This window comes from Bombus vosnesenskii, unplaced genomic scaffold, assembly GCF_011952255.1.
Source record: "Bombus vosnesenskii isolate JDL3184/JDL3185 unplaced genomic scaffold, Bvos_JDL3184-5_v1.1 scf7180000013273, whole genome shotgun sequence".
NCBI lineage: Eukaryota > Metazoa > Arthropoda > Insecta > Hymenoptera > Apidae > Bombus > Bombus vosnesenskii.
In genome coordinates, this window is record NW_022882931.1 from 3,528,110 (window position 1) to 3,542,662 (window position 14,553).

A 14,553-nucleotide genomic window follows, 5' to 3' on the forward strand; every position below is an offset into this window, starting at 1 on the left:
AGACAAAAAAAGATATGACGATCATAGAGAGAAGAAGAGGCACGATCGGCATAGAAAAAGCTGGTGATGCAGCACAATGCTCCGTGCGTGTACGTAAATAACGCGAGCGCTGTTATCTCGTCGGCTCCCTGCAATATGGAACGCGTTATCTGCCAGTCGGCTACAGAATATTGCGTTTTTATCGCGAAACCGCGGGATTTGCGTGGCGCGGAGGGGCACTGAGCGGGGACAGATACGGGAGATCGGTAGTAAAGATCGATTACGCGTTGCGTCGAACGCATCTACGACGATTTTTCATTCCAGACGAGTGATGATTCGTTGACGCAATGCAATTACATCGAACAATCCGCCTTTTTTCCTTTTTTCTAACGTGTTGTGTATTTTCGAATGTTTAACGGTAATTTTTTTTTTATCAAGATCGGTAACATGATTGACTCAAAGACGATATACGAACGAGATCTTTTTACGTGTAATTGAAATGACGAATGACAATCTGTTTAACTCGGCTGACGAATGCATTTTTTTTTTTTTGAACGATAATTCGCAGGACTGATAATGCTTTATCTAAATAATCGTTAATACCGTACGTCGTTTATTGTTTGGCAGAGTAAATATCAGGAAATTTATACGAACAATCGATCTCTGATTGGCACAGGTAAAGTTATAAATGTATACGTTACTTCGAAACGGGATATTTTGGAATTAAAAAATATAAATAATATTCTGCTTACATGTCATTAAAATTACTTCTATAAGCTTATTCTTTTTACATAACACAATTCTCTGACCTTGTACGTTTTATGCTATTAAAACACCAAACAAAATCCCTATCTATCCTTTTACCGTATTTTACTTATTTTTACTGTAGTCGTAAAAAGATTTCAACACAATCCGAATATTTAATTCTAGAACGTACTGCCAGGAATGAATGCAATTTTATCGAAATAATAAACTCAACATCAGCAAGCAAACGTCGATATCTACGAAATCCATCGCGACAAAAATAATTACATTTCCCCCACCTGATATCGTACGTGTGATCGTTTATCAAACGATTAACGAAGTACGCAGATAAAGTTAGAAGTTAAAACCCCGATCGATTACCTGGCACACTATGACGCAGGGACGATTTATTCATCGCGAGTCTATGTATCGACCATCAAATGTGTTTATATTCGAAAAATTCTTTTTATTCGCTACGCATGACTAATTTATCGCACTTAGTCCGATTCTCAAGGCCAAGTGACTGGCTAATTTCGTCGGTTAGCCAATTCCCCCATAATCGTTTATTCCTCTAACATCCAAAGCTATTTTTCGTATAACCTTAACATTTCCATTTTTAATTTTACGAAAACAAGACAGAAGGAGAAGACGTGAAGTCCTCGTATCGAATAATTGATCATAGTCAAAAGATAATACATACACAATATCCTTACTATTAAAAATAACTGCGGATATTTATGGATTTATTGTGAAGGCGTAGATATGCACAAAATTCATATATAGATATTAATATAGATATTAAAACGAAATTCACCGGTGATAGCTTTCAGCAATCAATATTTAGAAGCATACAGATTTTCCTGCTAGAAAGCAATTTTCGCAGGCGAAAAATTGTTGTCGCGAGACTACATATATGCCGCCAAGCAGTGAACTAAATCGCGATTTAGCCGGTCATTCCTACGACAGTCTATCCGTTTCTCTACAGCGTAATCTGCTCGTAAAACGTAATCGTTGTCGATTATTAGCCGCACGAGCGATTTTTCCGCGGTGAGAAAAAGCGTGGCAGCGAGGTAACGACCGACCAGAGTAGATAACGTGGTCGCAATATTTATTCACGAGCAGGAAATGCACGCACGTGCCCGACGATAGATCGATCCTAGAGATGGAAGGAACACACTCGCGCGCACACAAACCCACACAGACGAAGTTTGATAGATCTCAAGACGAGTCGAGAGATTGGCTACGCGTAGCAGGAATGCCGCGAATTTGAGGTGTGGCGTACACTCTCGATCCTTCCACTCTCTTCAGAAAGGATACCTCTTCCTCCTCCGCTTTCCGTGGCCAACCTACTCGCCACTAGTCGTGACTACTATTATGATCAGCGTTTAGATTCATCCGCTACGTCAATCGCGTTCGACATCTCTATCGATCGCGACAGATCAAAAACCGTTATGCTGCTGTCGTGAGAGATCTCAAGGACGGATAGGAAAAAGCTACAAGATCCAGAAGCAAGAAAAGCGAATGATTTGTGTTCATCGAGGAGATGGTAAAAAGTGATCGAAGTTTTGTTAAGGCTTCGTGTTCTACAGGTTTTGCTCGACAGTTTCTTGGCTGCCGAGGTTTCGATGGAGAATGGAATTTTCATACTGAAATTTTTCACGAAGATTTACCCAGGATATGTATAAGATTACAGATTTTGCAATTCCTCAGACCTGGCAGAACGAAGTAATTGAAGATCCTATCGGTGGATTGGGTATCCAGGTGTATTTGTAGGCTTTATCTTCGTAGCTAGGTATAAAGTTAAATCGATTTCGTTCTATCGACGGGAAGACTAATTGTGGAAAAATATGAGAAATCGTGTATGCATCACGATAAGGAAACAGATAGTTGCCGGTTTCTTATCTGCATTGTATTAGGCGAGAAAATTGCCCCTGATAACGAAATGCTGTGTTCGGCCTACGGAAATAAATCGTTTCAACCTTATTGGGACTATAATATATATATATATTGTTGCCATAATATTGCATTTTTATAATAATTAATTAAATGTACGTATATTAAATTTCGTATTTTTTGTAATAGATATCTCTATAATTATGAAAATAAAATACCAAACTTGAACAAGAGGCAGCGTTTCATTGGAAAACAAAGGTGTGTGCAAATATCTTTGTTGCAGCCACTATATATAATAAATATATATATATATATATATATATAATATATATATATTATATATATATATATATATATATATATATATATATATAAGATACATATATATATTTATAACACGATTATAAAATACAGAATATATCCAAATAGGAAGGACCTTTTAGGCGAATGATTATAATCTGACAATCGAGAAGTTTTCTTCCTGAAATCACCCTTATTATACGATGTAAAGAATTAGCATACATCATGGGCGAGGTTCCTACTTCGGAGAATATTCAAAGTAGCGTTGTGCAAAGTAGCATGGCAAGAATGTTTGCAGTCGAAAGGCATCGCGTTCCTAAATATTGAAATGTATTCGCGAGCGAAGAGTAAGAATGCGCGATTTTCTTCGAGAGCTCGGAAGATCTGACGTCACAACTTAAATATTAAAAAGGAATATCCGCCCGGAGGACGAGGAAACGGGACGTACGATGAATGAAACGTTCGTCAAACGTCCTTGATTTTATTTCGTGGCGTGTCGTTTCCTACGCTGGTGGCAGGAATCGATCGGTGAAAGTTTTTGTCGGTTAAATGAAAGTGAAAACAGGATTTTCACGCGGTGGGTGTGCCGCGTGCATACTTTTGCGGATGCACGTGGTACGGAGTCGAAGGAAAACTCATAACTCTGCTTAGCTCGTATTACATGGAGCTCTATTCATCGAAAGTCCTCGAAATGGACAGAACACAGACCATGCGAGAGTGGCAAACGAGAAAATATCCAGAGAAACATGAATGAAGAGGAGAAGAAGAAGCTCTACGTATGGCATACTCCGATTACCAGATGAAACGCATCGAGAATGTGAAGTTTTTCACAAAATCGTAAGAAAAGTATGCAGCTCCCGGGCAAGCACTCCATTTGTGCCCGAAAATAAACACTCTCGTAGACCCTTACATCCTGACCCTTCTTAGAAAACAGACCAACGAGAATTTCTTTTCCCTTGTCTGGTTAAATCTATAGGTTCTGGACATTTGCAGGAATTTCTGTAGAAGATTTCTAGAGGTTCTCAATAAAATGAAATATTTCATGCTTTTAATTATTCAATATTTAAAGTGAATAATCTTGCTGAATATAATTTTTGTTTTATTTCTTTCTTCAATTATTATTCAGCATCAATAACACTGTAAATTAAAGAAATATTATCTAAAAATCTCCAATTTAGAATTCAAACGACGCCTCATTTTGCGTCTATCCATATATTTTAGAATACTACATATCTTTAAAGAAGAATCATTATTAACTTATTGTAAATAAACAGCCATGTCACTGCGCCACGCGAGAAAAATTACTGAAAATTCTCAACGCGAGAATTGATTGTAATTTCAACAAATAAATAAAAAAAAACATATCTTTGATTGTTTACAGATTATAATATATAGTCTATAATTTGTCATATCGTTTATGAGGAATTATTGAATTCCTATACCTAATACTTCGCGCGTATCATTAGGAAACTAGATGCTATTATTTTATAGAAAATCATTTTAACTTCGACAAGATGGGACAAGATGGGACAGTTCTTCCTTTGTCAATAAACTTTCCACAGTTATTCTGAGAAACTAAAAGAATATAGCTGAAATAACCCCTACATGAATTCACAAAGAATTTTACTAAGAAAAAAAAAAACAGAATCTTAGAATTCGAAAAACCTAAAGAAAAATAATAAAGTCGAAAGATCGTAAAATAAAATGCTACAATTAAAAAATCTTGAAACGAAATCCTAAAAGTCCTATCGTCAAAATCCTATCGCTCAAAAAATATCTCCACTATTGTCATCGCCCTTAAACGATTCAAACGAAAACCAGAAATTCAAAGCACATAACAAAGATGCTAAGAAAAGAGGAATCCTATTTGTACGTGTCCCTAGTCTGAGCCAAGGGAGTATCATTGTGCACGGTTACATCCTGTACTTTTTCATGTGGCAGAGGATTAAGGTGTGCGCACAGCGCATAGCGCACAGCGCATGGCGCATAGCGCACACTCGCTCGTCTACCTGGGTTCCGGGCCGAAGCAAATCTTTGGAACCATTAATAATATCGCCGGCGCAATTATCGGGCCAGCTGCTACGTTCCTTGGAGGCCCCTCGAGGCCTCTCAGCAGGTACGTACGTGGCTAGAAGCGGAATATTTCGTTGTATACGTGTGTACGTTTTCCGACGCAGGTACGTAACTATATTCCCTAGAACCCTTAATTTCTGTTATCTCAATGCGGTTCGTCGCTCCCCATTCGTTCTAAAACAATTCGTGGGTCGAGATACCAGTACCGGGACAGAAAAACGAAGCAGACTCTACGGGCAAACTATGTATTACTGTTCCCAGTCAAAGCTAGACACGTATACTGGAATTACGAAGATTACTTTCGAAACCGGTCGATTTTACGACTACCCCGAAAAACGTATACTTCCAACCAACTAGAACGAAGCTACGACGAAGAAAAGAAATATTTTTTTGTCTAAACCACAGTAACAATAGCTATAGAGAGAGGAAACCATAGAGGACAAAGGCACTGGCGAACATCGACGAAACGCTCGTTCGCTTGTAAAATTTTATACCCGCCCATTATTGGCTTCTATTTTCCAGTAATTATCTTTTTATTGCGTCATTCGATCATCGCACGATCGCCTCTATTTATTAGCCTCTGTTTTACCCCGAACGTTCTTTTTTTTCTTTTTTTTCAATATCGTTCACGAGCATCATCGAATAAAACGCATCGTTCGATCGACCGGATGTATCGGTTCGAAAATACACTTCCTGCTGTTGCTTTTATATCAAAAGGGGGTTTAGGAAAGAAACTTCTCTTTTGCATCGATTCCCACGCGATCCAAGATCCATTACGATCGTACAGAAGAAAACTTCTCAACCTCAGAAAACAGAAACAAATCTGGACAAATGACGACGAACGGTGACAAACGACGAAATTTGCGCCCCAACATCGACAATTGACCATCTCCCAGTGACGAATGTATGTACATCATTTTGCGGCCGCAATCTCGTGCCCGTCAATTCATTAATTAATCGGTGGACAGGCCGCGCGTCGCTCGCTGCGTGCACGCTACCAATTACCGCCACATTGTCGCGCATAAATCATTAGCAGACGTGACGCTTCCATAATTCGGTTAATTTCCACTGTTTTTATTGTGCTTTGCGACCTATACGTACTATATGCCAATATTTCCTCGATTTTCTATTCCAAATCTTTTCTTATCTTGATTATCGATACTGAATGCTTTGCAGTAGTATGAGATTGAAAAATTCGCAAAAAAAAGTGTATAATATTCAGAGTGATTTATAAATTGATTGCCACGATATTCGAAGTGGTTGTGACGTGTCCGAAGTAATTTTCAGTTAAATTAAGAAAACGTGTCCAAAGATTGTGGCAACCGGTTTGTGTACTACGTCGTATATGATTTCTTCAAAAATTACATTGATCAACTCCATAAATTGAGAAGTATCGAAATGAGATGATGTCACAAAAGCTTTTTTTAAATTCACCTTAGAATTTACTATCGCTTACGTATATTATATTCTTTCGATAAATGAACTTTATAGAAATAATTTGTTCCTTGAGAATCGAACAACAATCCTGCACTTGGGTAATGGAATTAAGAAATTAACAAAAAGTGAAATTGATTAATCGGGCTTTCGAGAAATTCATTATGTAAATACTATGTATATCTTTTGCTTTAAATATTACACAAGCAGTGCATTCATACGTGCGAACTTGTGACTATGCAACCGAGAACATCGCACATGACGATTCCTATCTAACACCGTGCGAACGATAAAAATCTATGATTAACGTTCGATCACGACGGATCAACGCGTTTACGCTTTATCGAAATAACGTGGTTCGCAAGAAAGATTTATACTATCGTCTGAAATTTTTTAGCGGCGTTTCCCTCGTGTAAACTTTACGAAACGCGTCATTCCTATTTACCAAGTAATTCTTTGTTTCGTGAAACATGATAACATAGCGAACAGATTACGAGAATTATTATTGGGGAATTCGATGATCGATAATCAAATGCGATAAACAAATATTTGAAAACAACCAAACAAAATTCTTTCTTTAATTTTACTTTTCTTTTCTTGGTATTATTGTGACGAATACGACTGATCGGATTGTAAATTGAACAAAGGGAAGCACGCAGTGGGAGAATACTCAATAAATCGTCCGAAAAAGATACGACCTTCGTGTGCGTGAAACGTTCCCAAACGCGAGGCTCGTGACTCGTGAGTATATACTCGTGCCTATCGCAGCTTATCGAGATGCGTGTGAGTCGGTCATTAATAAAAGGGTCGCAATGCTTACGGTGAAAAGCGAAGAGACGAGGGCTCGTATCGATCAAATAACCATCGGCCGCCATGTGGAAAGACACGGACTCGTGGGATTTCCGTTTCTAATGGGAGACGTGGCGTTAATCAAGCTTGCAAATTCATCGTAAATCGCCGGTAAAAGAGAAAGAATGACATTTAAAAAATCTAAAAACATATAAGCGATTAAAATTCCCAGTTCTTTATAGAATTTCCATTTCTAGTGAGAGATAATCGATCTTGTATATTCATCGCAAATTGCGGGTAAAAATATATTGAAGAATTAAAAAATTTAGAAACGTTTGTAAAGTTATAATAGCCAAATCTTTCTTTCTGTGTTCTGTCTATTTACGATGGATCTTTAGGAGTCTTAACCGTTTGTGTCCCAAGGGTCTTTGAAAAGACACGGTCGAAAGATCCCAAACAGCGCGATAGTGCTTGCCTAATCGATTGTGAAGAGAAACAAAGCGGCGCGATAGCGCTCGTCATATTTGTTATTTTTATGAAATACGTCTATATTATTATATATGCGTACTATTACTTTATAAATATTTCAAGTTTTGTTCAATAAACATTATTGAGAATATAAATATAATGAAATACAAAATACCGTCAGTCGTCAGTAGCGTTCAAATGTACTGGTAAATGGTTAATAAAGTTAAAGTTTATTATGAAATAATGATTAGTATAGAGATGTTCATTTGGGGAAAGATTTTAGTGAAACAATATGAATGAAAAATTACTCGTTGAGATAATGTATGAGCGTACATTTGTTACGTATCCTACATCCCGTGCGTCCAGGAAGTTTCGTATCGAATTTATCAAAAACACGACGGGAAGCCTGTTATAAGATGATAGGCCAAGAAGAAAGTGAATAACGTTTTACTAACGCTGAAAAAAATTCGTCTAGTAAAAACAATTGTTGTAGCTAAAATTGTCGTTTCCTTCGTGACACGAAATTTCAGTTATACGCTGTTCGTCGGAAACTTTAATGAAAAGCCTTGTTTCGAAACTTTAATCGAAAACTTTAATTAAAAAGCATCGTGCAAAATCTTTGCCAAATGAGTTTGACGCGCCAATATTTCATACCTACAGAATATATTATCAAACATGAAACATACAAGAAGGAAGGATATTAAATAGTAGACATTAGATAGTAGAATATTAATCGCAGAATTGTACGGAGTCCTATTTTAAAAACCGAGCTCATGATATTTACAATACTATGTGATATACAGGAAGCCGTATTATCAAGTATGAAAAATAAAATACAGAAATCTAAGAGAAGAAAGATCATATGCGATATTGTCAGAATATAATTTCAAAAATTTAATAGAAAATCTTGATGGAAGATCAACGCGCCAATATTTAATATCAAATGTAAAAAATAAAAACGGCTAAAAAAGAGAAGGTGGCATTAAACTGATATTTCGGAATAGAATATCAATTTCGTCGCAAAATATTTGCAAAAACGAAATTCCTACGTCAACGGATTCTTAGCAACGACACATGTAATAATAACAAAATCTCGAGGAATATAACGCAGTTGTGGCGATAGTGAACGTTGCGTCGCGTCGTTGAGGAAAATTTTCCACGCCATACGAATATTCTGACCTGGCTGCTTTTGATACATTGTCGTCGAGTCGCATGGAAAAGGAACACTGTTACGTCTGGGCTATGCGTTTTAGAACCGTAGCTGCAACAGTGTGCACATCACGTGTGTACACGCGAAGGTGCGTTCGTGTGCGTGCTGCACAGCCCGATTTATTGATCACACGCGTCGCACGCAATGTACGACGCGTGTGCCTGCGTGTCGCAACGAACGGCCTACGAACTTTACAAATTCCGTCTAGGATCCATCATGACATGTGCGTGAAGCCAACTAACATTAGCATAAACCCAAAGGGAAACGGAACTCGACTCAACTAATCGCGTTGGGGAACGAAAATCGTTGGATCATCCGATAAGTAAACCTCTTCGAAACTAAACTTTTTTTTTTTTAATTTATTTATTAAAATTACAATCAATTCTCGCGTGGAGAATTCAGTAATGCGAAACGAAACTGATCGAATTTACTTTCTATAAATTTCGTTTCCGAATACATGATATTAATGTTCAATTCTTTGAAAAAAAGTTACTCGATAGCTCTAATTATAAACGTTATGCAAAATCTTTATAAAACAGGTTCGATCCGAGGATCGATGTTTTTACATATCGACATATGATTTATTATACGCTGTTGCGAACGTTTGATTATTGCAAAACAAAAAAAAAATAGCGTAAGTAATCGTGGATTACAAGGCATATTTTAAAGATAATGTTTGTAGCATTATCGATGTCTCTAATCTTCAATTAATGGAGGTAGTCAATGTGGCTTCTGAATGGCTGGTATATTGGTTCGATCGTTAATGAATCATTAAAGATACGACGATTCGATCAAATTTGATAGTTATAGATATTAAGGAAATAACGTAAAAGATACTTTTTGTTAAAAAATTGTCTCGTATAAATTGTAAAAGAATTTTGGAAAACTCGTGCAATAGTGGCAGATTCTTAATGATTCAAATAATCGAGATTTAAATATATTTTTACTTAAATAAACACGGATTTAAGGAATTATAAAAATTTTGAATCTCTAACAAAGAATTAGCCGAAAACACAAGATTAAACGTTCGGCAAGAAAATAAATTGTATCAAATATCGAGCGGAATCGAAGATCATAAAAAATCTTACCCAGACGACCATCGATCCAGGTTCAAACAATCGAATTTATAGATTAATCACTGGTCTAAAAAAAAGACGAGCGTACCGTTAAGAGCTTAAATTACGAATCTAATCAGAGCGGGATCAATGAGAAGGGATTTGAAGAAACCGTAGGCGACATAACACGACTGAGAAACGGTGGGGTGGGGGGTGGCAAACAAATTAACGGACGAACCATTCAAGCGAGACGGTCACGACCGTTCCGATATCGATGAAAAAGACCGAGAACTGGAGGAGCTCATCGCTGTGGATTAGATCGAAACGTGTTTGCCGACCGATAGCTCACACATACGAAGCCAATGATGTGCGCGGCTACTGTGTTGGTTCGAAACTGCGAGAAATACGAGCTTCGTGACACGTACTGGTGCAATTGCAATTCACGCAACGCAACTCTTTGCAACATGTTTACACGGAGACTACGGATCGTATCGTATCACGAAAGAATTCCCGTGCAATTTTAAACGCGAATTTAAACAGTCTCGACTCGATACCAACTTAACCCAATAGAGAGAAAAAATGAAACCGCTACGCGATGATGAAGGATTTTCACGCGTCCTACCAAGCAAGATTGAGTCCACGTAATTTCTATAAAAGCACGACTACGCAGCGAGCAGGGACGGCGTAGTTAACGACGTGGGCCGTGGTCGATCGTGCAATTAACTTTAACGAACGGCGGCCTTGCGATTAAACTTAATTAGTATCGCGGTAATAACTCGTTAATAATCAGAACCGTGTACCACGCCGCGGCCATAACACGCTCGTATTCTTCGTGCACGTGCATACACGTGCGCACAGGACGCGGTTTCGGGCCATGCATATGTGTTCGTTTCGTTCGTTTTATATATTTACGTGACTACGTGGACCAAACTGAAGGGGAAGGAAGGCACGGTGATGCGAGAGATGCTTTAAGGATGAACGTTTCAATCTGCCAGAGAAGCTCCCTCCTCCTCCTCTTTTTTTAACCACGACGACGTGGAGGCGTTTATATTAGCGAACCAGCACAATCATCACCAACAATCAACGAATTGCGTGAACGTAAGAAAATCATCACGTAAGAAATTCATTAATTCACTGGCCGTGTTCTTAGTGACACATTTTCCTTCGATGCCAAGCATTTGTGTGGCCAGCGATTATAAAATGTCTCGTGCAACGTTTCGGCGTCTTAAAAGACGATGGAACACAAAATCGTAACAACACCAGAGATCCAGGAAGTTTTCGTTTTCGTACGCTGTTCTGTTTCTCGTTTTCACTTACGGACAAAGAATCATCGTCGGTTGCCAGCAAAACACATCAGATAGCAACCATTGAAGAACTCTAGGCGAATATAAACAGACAGAGAGAAAACGTTTCGAAGCGTAGAACCGGCACTGACTGAATGATTGACTATCTGACTGAATAGCCGACTCGTTGACTGGCAGACGCGTGCTTCTGTTGCAAGACTACACTGGCGAGCCACTGCGTTTCTTCTTCTTCCTTCCGTGCGTGTTTAGCAGGCTTTCCCCTCACACTCTCGACTGTCCTCCATGTCCTCCGGGAAGGGCACAGGTACCGGCCCTTCCGGCTTTTCCACGACGCTCGTACGTCGACTGTGACGTACGATCTCTCACGATAAACGTTTAAACTACGGAAGAAATGCCCGAGAGTGGAGTGTCTGTCAAGCTGCGTCTATCTCTCCGGACAAGTAAACAATAAGAACGACGCGGCGTCAACAATATCGGAGGAGAACGAAACCACGATTGGTTGGTAAAAGAACGAGAAACGGAAAAAAATAATAGAAAAATAGATCGCGGGTCTGAGCCGTGCACCGTCCTATATCACGGACTGTACTTGGTCGACGGAGCTGACGAACAAACGTAAAAACGTGCACTACCGTCTCTCTCTCCCGGTTACGACGAGCGAGGCGGTTAAAACATCGAGCACGAACCTGATTGCGGGGCGGCGCACCGAATTATGGGCCGCTATACGCTTTCGGCTGCCTCTCGCTCCCTCTCCTCCTTCTACCTCTCTCCTGCTCTCGCCTTTACCCTCCCTCTCTCGCTACCTCGTCTTTCATCCCCACCACACGGCCTGTTGACTTGTCCCCACTATTCCTCGCGTTTAGCTCTCCGTCTCACGCTAGACGACTCGCCCCCACCAGAATAACGTGAACACGCTCCTAGGACGCTCTATACTCCATACTATACAGTCTACATACCTTCCCCTACCAGCGTACATTGTTGGCGCGAGCGGTAGCATTGCCCCTTGCGCCTGTTTCCAAACCTCTCTCGCGCGAGAGCAACGTTGCCACCTTACGGCGTAGCCGCGGGGATGATGGACGTAGAGCTGGCTGCGAGCTAGCGTCGCGCCCGACACTCTTCGACTCGCTCGGTACACACGCGTCACGATACCTAGACCGCTGATTCCGACCGGAAGTCCCGCTATGTGACGCCCCTCGTGTCACCAGACAGACGCTGTCTGACGATCCTTCTCGCGGTTGATCGATGATCGGATAACGCGCTAGAACAGGTAGAAAGGGTTGCTTCCCGTGCGGGTACAGATGACTTTCAAAGGGAAAAGTTGACGGGTGTTCACGATGTTCGGCGGAAAAAGGTTTTTTTCATAGTGGATACAGAACTCTTGAGTTCAGAATTGAGGACCATCGGGTGCCACCCTTGGATTGGAAGTTCAAAGATTCTTGGTTTCGTTTTTAGTCGATCGCTATTGCTTAGTTTTTATAAAAATAAGAATCTACATGGAGGACGTATAACTTGGATTTCCAGAAACGGTTACATCATTATCCTCGTTAAAAATAATTAGTATGGTAACTTTTAGAAAGTTACGAGTGAAACATTTTTTAATTTTCGTCTTTCTCTTTTAAGCAATCGCAGTAGCTGATTTCTAAGAAAATAAGAATCGACGTAAGAGGTACCACGTAACTTTCAGCGATATAAACGATAGTTTTCCCAAATAATTGTAAAATAACTTTCCTATCCGGAGGTCTAGAAAATCATGCAAGAACGTGTCATTCTTTAAACAGCCACTTAAAACGATTATTGTTGAGAGAGACATGTTCTGATTCCAGCCACCAGCCTGCAGCACTGTATGGTGCAAGCTCCCATTTACTTAACGTCCCTAGCACTTTGTTTTACGATCAATAACATTCGATTGGAACGTAGCCATTCGTCCAAAGTAAGTACGTCTTTATCGAAAGCTAGTGGTCATTGGGAGTAAACTTGGAGTGTTATCATTGATGGTCGGTAAGGAGAGCTCCAGAGTGAAATCACGGATGAAATTGCGAGGAGGGTGGCTACCTTCGCGCAGAAAACTGTAGACCGTTTCTTCTTTTGCGAGCTATTTTCTCCCATGACACTTCTTTTACCCTCCGTCAGATGTCGGGATGTTCGATGAGCACTTGAGGGTGGTTTCATCCCCGTGTCGCGTGGAACGCCACGAGCTTCAAATACCACGGCCAGATGAGATCGAGTCAAACTTCGTATCTTGTTAACATCGATTATTTATGAACATGTAGATACGCATAGAACACATGGTCTGTTTAACTAATTATAATGGTCGGTAATTATACCAGTTTTCAGCCAGCTTAAGCCCGCAGTATTAAGCGTAAGTTAATAACGTGTGATTAAATGAAAGCGCTGCTCTTAATGACTGCTTCATGGTAAACAGCTTAACGACGCGTCGTCATTTCAAAACCGACCGTGTGCAACGAGAGATCATTGCGATAACGAGTCAGCGTCTAATGATAAGCGACACATTCTTAATAAAATTTATTTCAATCGCTCCGTTTTACGCCACTCGACAACCCTGAATCGAAACGTTGCTACAGAACCGATGTAGGTTCGTTAATTCATCACGGGGTGCTGGTGGAATCTACCGCAATACGGTTATCCACTGATAAACTATAGTTGGAAAAGTCTGTGGATCGTATTTGCAATTTAGATGATAAAAGGAGTGAAAGAAACATCGTTTAATTTAAATGGAACTACGGAAGATATTGGGTATTCTTTCCGTTGTTCTCTACTTTATTTCATCGTCAACTATTTTCCTTTAAATAAACCTACAAGCTTTATACATAAATATCAACAAAAATATTTTAGAGGGCTTTCAATATAAAATTTATCAATTCTATCGCAGTATCTTCATACATGATAATACTCAGCTACAACTATCAGACGCTGCTGTTGCAATGAATGCGTTTAAGCAAGGTCATCCCTTGACACCTGGATTCTCTCCCAGCAGATCAGCAGCCTACCTCGTCGAACTCGCTCTTTCCGTCTCAGTTCCCACTAAAACATTCCTCTCTTTCATCCAACAGTCCAATCAAGACTCCTTTATCTTGGTTGCAGCGAAGAAAAAAGAAACGATCTTGGAACGGAAACGCAACCACGTGTCTCGCAACCCTTACATCAGTCGAGAAAGGCGCGTGTTGACGCGCCGCAGCGTAGCTCGCGTGCGCTAGCGCATGCGATCGATACTCTAGACCGCCGGGGTTTTCGCGTCCCCGCGCAACGTCACGATACAAGAGCCGAGCGAGACCGACTAAGGACGAGG

The 14,553-nt window shown here is 39.9% G+C and overlaps 1 protein-coding gene across 2 annotated transcripts in view; it reads right to left on the bottom strand.

Moving 5' to 3' along the window:
• LOC117231556 (protein abrupt-like) overlaps window positions 1-12,042 on the bottom strand; it is a 67,142-nt gene extending 55,100 nt beyond the window's left edge. Inside the window, exon 1 of one of the 2 annotated variants that reach the window (XM_033490108.1) lies at window positions 10,858-12,042. The gene's annotated coding sequence lies outside the window, so the exon portion shown is untranslated. The remainder of the gene's footprint in view (window positions 1-10,857) is intronic. The other variant, XM_033490109.1, reaches the window with a different exon arrangement.
• Window positions 12,043-14,553: the final 2,511 nt, after the last annotated feature.